Raw genomic sequence first — 5,989 nt, 5'->3', positions numbered from 1 at the left:
AAATGAACCTTGATGAGTCTATTTTCATATGGAAGAAACGAAACGGTCATAGGAGTTACAGGTTAAGAGATATTAAAGCTATTGTGAGACAGGGCCAGAATGGTTTCTGGGTTCCCTGTCGCAACTTTAAAATTCACTATAAATTATCCAAAAGAATTAGGAGATATACCTTATATTTACAGATTCCATTTTGAGTCTAGTTTCATTAGAAACAAACGACACCAGCATTAAAGCCCTGTACAGAGAGATATTCAAGTTATACCGCGCGAAGGTCAGAGCAGTCGATCCCTGTAACAGGGGTAACTTTAACTAATAAACTGTACCAATTGGCCCGACCAAAATCCTAGAAATAAATCCATGGATGGATATATGAGTCTAAATTCAGGGAAAATTTACGAAACCAGTTTCCGAGTTTTGAAACTCGAGATATGATTTTTAAGGCGACAGTGACGCAGTTTTCCAGCCTGACTGGAAATGTCAAATTGGTGGGCAAAAACATGTGAACTTGGTTTGTTAACCCTCGGGTCCGACACCGGCGATGGTCTCGGGTTTGGGGTGTTACAATTTTATTCTTTAAATTCACCCATGTTCTGCTGCTTGACAGCTTCGACCCTTCTTTACTAAAAGTTGATTATTTCTTAGTACGGGATTCAATTAATGTTTCTATCTATTTATATTGAAAATATAATCATTAAGGATTTAGTCATATAAATTCTAACCCATAATAATTTTTGTACAACTTTAATGATTTTCCAATGTTGAGGTAGGGGAGCCTGAAATCACTCTGACTCTGTCTCACAAAAGTTCAAATATCTCATAATATGAAACTCTTTTGCTTACACTGTTTCTTCTATGTCAAACTATGCTCAATAATATTTAATTTGATATCTTATTAAGTCTCTAATTCAATTTCCACAATTTTTAATGGATTTTCGAAATCACACAACTGTTGATGTTCAAAACTGTTTTAGTGCAATATCATGATAACTATCATGTGATGGCATAATAACATAATCACCAAGATTATTCATCATTGGAGCATTCTAGATTATTAATCAAATATTCATATATATATATATGAATATACCTTTTTGTCATATATCATCCTGTAACAAAGCATTACTCATGAGTATAACATATGTACCTGTACGTATCTGTAGCATATCCAATAACTTTACCTTCATTACCATGCCCATCTCGGGACTTTCATCGCATCATTCATTATAATATCCGATGAACACTTTGTATACTATTGGATACACGGAAACTTGCACATAAGTGCCACATAAACAAACGTAGCCAAAGCTACCACATAACATGTAACATATCCAAAGTTTAGTTTATTTAATTTTGTTAAAGGTGTCTTGTGCTTTTGATTTGTTTATTTATGCAAGTAAAATCATGGCTATGTTTCTTATGCATTATGAATGTAAAGAAATGACTGATTGACTAATTAATCTAATCAAGGTTTTAATTAATTGACAAAATACTTGTGTGGTGTATGTTTAATCATTTAGGGATTAAATTTGTAATAATACCAAAACTATTATTACCTTACATAGCCTCATATGAAGTTTTGCTTATGAAATTACAAGTTTATTAAACATAGAAATATGTGAGATAAACTTAATACTAAATAAGTCTAACATTTTTACTCAATTAAATAAAGGTTTGTAAATGATCAACTTGCCATGGAATCTCCATAACATCTTTTAACAGTGCTTAAATAAATCTAAGCTAGGAAAGAAAATTATTCTGACACAAGCATGCTATTATAATAACTCTAGAAAAACTTGCATAATTTTTGTGTTTATTTTATTTTGCATACTTAGGTAATTTTTAGTTAATTAAATTAGTTACTCAATCCGCTCTTACTTGTTTGCATCATATTTTAATCTATATTATTTTTCACTACCAATTTGTTTAAGTTTTAATTTTTTACAAAGATTTTCTTATGCAATCCATGTGGAGATGATACTCTATACTTATCACTTTATTACTTGTCAACAATTGTGTACACTTGCACATTTCGTCAAACCAAGACTTTTTTGCAATTACTTCCCTATGAGATCATGTTTGTTGGTTCTCACTTGTGTGCTTAAGAAGGATAGTCATGTATATTTCTCGTGACCACTTACGTTAAAGGATAAATCCTGATGAATACCTTCAACCATGAACCATCATTAATGCTATGTCTAATTGATTTCAGTAGATGGATCCTTAATTTCACTACATAGTCAGACACAATTATTTCATATAGTGTCTCAAACCACACACTTGATTGAATAAACAGTTCACCCGTTTCGGGAGTATAGAGGAATACTCTTGTACTATCCTAAAAAGAATCTAGCAGGCTAACATATATAAAAAATAACATCCTTACTATTTGCCATACATTGGATTCAAGTGTAGGTTGTGCTATTAGCATGCAGACTCATTCTTGATAAACTTAGCAACAGATTCACATACTTGAACGAATCTACTAACTCCTACAAGAGTGAATTTCATGGCTGCTATAGATGTAAGGTTGTAAAACCAGAGATGGCGGATCGATATAACTTGCATACACCTCATTTCATCCAATAGTACAGGCACGACAACCTTCTCATAACATGAAGTCACCTTTTAGCTGAGTCAAACAAATGGGACTTACCACAGAATCATGATTTTAACATTGTTTTGACGAACTTTCTTCGCATATAATATTCCTGGGGAACTCTCCACCCATCAGATAGTCTTGACAAGCTTTCCACATAAGACAATCTTGACAAATCTTCCACATAACAGTCCTGGTGGACCTTCCATATAGGATAGTCCTAATGGACCTTTCACATAAGATAGTCCTAACGGACCTTCCACATAATATAGTCTATATGGACCCTCCACATATGATAGTATTGATGGACCTTCCATACATGATAGTCCTAATAGACCTTCCACTTATATGGTAATGCCATGGCCATGGTCTTCCATATGTCCCAAAAGGGCTCTCATTTGTCCCACACAAGGCGTACCGTTCTCCAAATAATTTCAAATCTATTTTACTGGCTTAATCCAACCGAACCTCCCTCAAAGCCGTATACATAAAATGCATATGCAATCCATGCATGACCATCCGAACCTTCTGAAAGTCACATAACTAGAAAGCATATCATATACACTATAACACCCCACACCCGAGTCCTGCACCGGGTCGGGATACGAGGCGTTACCTCACTTAAACACATGCATTCAAACGTTTTTGATTCATTAAGACTTGATCAAACTTAAAAAATTTTCAAACTTTGTTCAAATTGCTAAACAAAGGCCTACGAGGCCTCAAACATCCATTGGAAACCATTCAGGACTAATTCGGGTCCTTAATCAACTTTTGAAAATTAACCCAAAAAAACCAGGGCATACGCCCGTGTGTTCATGATGACACAGTCGTGCTAATGGCCTATGTGACACACACGGACTAAGCCTCTAGGGACATGCCCGTGCCCCACGTCCGTCTGAATTAAATTCTAAATTCGAACCTACAGGGGTTTTCACACGGCCTGACACACGCCCATGTCTCTCACACAGCCATGAAATGCCCGTATCCTAGCCCATGTCTAAAAACCTTGACATTCAATTTCTGATGTCAGCAATCCTTAAGGGTCACACAGCCAAGGCACACGCCCGTGTGCTAGGCCGTGCTCTTCACACTGCTGAGACACACGGCCGTGTCTCTTCCCGTGTGCTTACTACCATGCATACTGACTTGAAATTTTTACGTGTAGGGGACACACGGCAGGACCACACGCCCATGGTTCTGACACACGGCCTAGACACACGCCTGTGTGTCTACCCGTGTGGACAACATAAGGCTATTTATCAAGCCTTTTGCCACTCTGAAACACCATATAACAACAATCCACCATGCTAAGATTAAGATAATATAATTTCTCAATCCATTAACTACATCTAAAGCTTCTACACATTCCATATATACTTAAGCAATCAACAAATTACTCATTCATGAAAGAGCTTTTTGTATTCATAAAACAACTTTCAACTTTTACCATTTTTCCATGTCCTTGTACAAAATAAATCAATTTCTAAAATGAGCCAACACATTTGGCCAATTTACATTGACACAAAACTTAAAACCAAGTTCCTATACATGCCATAATCAAAATAAAGAGATCTAACTACACCAAGTGCTTCGATTGATAGTGTGATCAATGCCTCCGACGTCTGTTGATCCACAAGCTAAATAGGCAGCACTATAAGAAGATGGAAAGAAACAGGGTAAGCATAAAGCTTAGTAAGTTGCATGAAAATAGATGCAGCAATTTACCATTCATCATCATGCTCTTAATACAAAAGTAGGCATAAGCACGACTTACTTATCACTATCCAATACAATTCACATAGCATATACTAAGCTCACATCTCATACATTTCAAATAGGTACCTGTACCACTCACAACATGGTTATACTTTTCTTGTTTAACTTAAATTGTAACTCTCACCGTTGAACCATTTGAAATGTTATCGGATATTCACTAAGCCTCAAACTTAGGGTATAATGCCGATGCCATGTTCCAAACATGGTCTTACACTGGCTTTCACATTAAGTCAATGCCATGTCCCAAACATGGTCTTACACTGACACATCATGCAGCCGATGCATGTCCCAGACATATCTTACACTAACTCTCGTCTCAATGTCGATGTCATGTCCCAGACATGGTCTTACACTAGCTCTCATAATATGGCCGATGCATGTCCTAGACATGTCTTACACTAGCACACAAATAACCCGAATGTCATGGCACGAATAACCGATTTATTTCCTAAGGTTCAAATGGGAGTTCTATTATCTCAATATTCATCATACATAACCATTTCCACAATCAAGCAATTTATGCTATATCAATTCAAACACATATAATAACAATATAGTTGTATCATTTACATACAACTTACCTGGGATTACAAAATGTGGATGACTAGCTCGGCTTAGTCCACTTGCTTCGCTTTTCCCCTGTCTAGGCCCAGATTTTGTAATTCTTGATCTAAAATAATAGAAATTCATTCATCTCATTAGCATTTTACTCTAGACACTTGAAAACTCATAATTAGGCAAAATGACCTTTTGCCCCTAGATTTTCACAAAATGACCATTTTACCCCTAGGTCTAAAAATCGACTTTTTATCATATTTTCTCACTAACCAAGCCTAGCCGATTACTTTTTATGCTAGAAGCAGTCCAAAATTCTCAATATTTCATACATTTATCACCTATTTTACAACTTATGCAAAATGGTCCGTTTTAGGATTTTCATGAGAAATCCCTATACAAAAGTTGTTTATTTCACAACCATGATTCATTTTCTTCCATAAAATTTAAAAAAAATCATGAACACTCTCATGGTAAAACCCTAAACTTTCAACCATTTTATAAAATAGTCCTGTTATTAGAAAGTTCATGCTACAATGGGTCCAAAATTACAAAAATCATCAAGAATAACCTTCTAAATGACTTACTTGCAAGAGATACAAATGGATGATATTTTGAGATCTCTAAACCCCCTTTTGATGCTGAAAATTGGTAAAGAAGAAGATGATGATAAAGTGATATCATCTTTTCTTTATTTTATTTCTCTTTTGTCAAAAGCCACCAATACCTACCTAACCTTTGACTATTTGAATTCTTTGTCCCTTTGCCGGCCATCACTTATATAATAGCCAAATTTCACTTTAAGGACCCCCAATTTATGATACATGGCAATTTAACACCCTTAACTATCAAATTAAAACTTTTTCACTTTATACGATCCATTCCTTTTTCACAATTAAGCTCACAAACGCTAAAATTACTTCACCAAATTTTTCATGCACTAATATAAACATGCTATAACTCTAAAATAATAATAAAATACTTTCTCCAACTTTGGATTGGTGGTCTCGAAACTACTGTTCTGACTAAGCCTAAAATCGGGCTGTTACATACACATTT

Source organism: Gossypium arboreum, chromosome 2 (genome assembly GCF_025698485.1).
Source record: "Gossypium arboreum isolate Shixiya-1 chromosome 2, ASM2569848v2, whole genome shotgun sequence".
Taxonomy (NCBI): domain Eukaryota; kingdom Viridiplantae; phylum Streptophyta; class Magnoliopsida; order Malvales; family Malvaceae; genus Gossypium; species Gossypium arboreum.
This window is presented reverse-complemented; position numbering follows the sequence as displayed.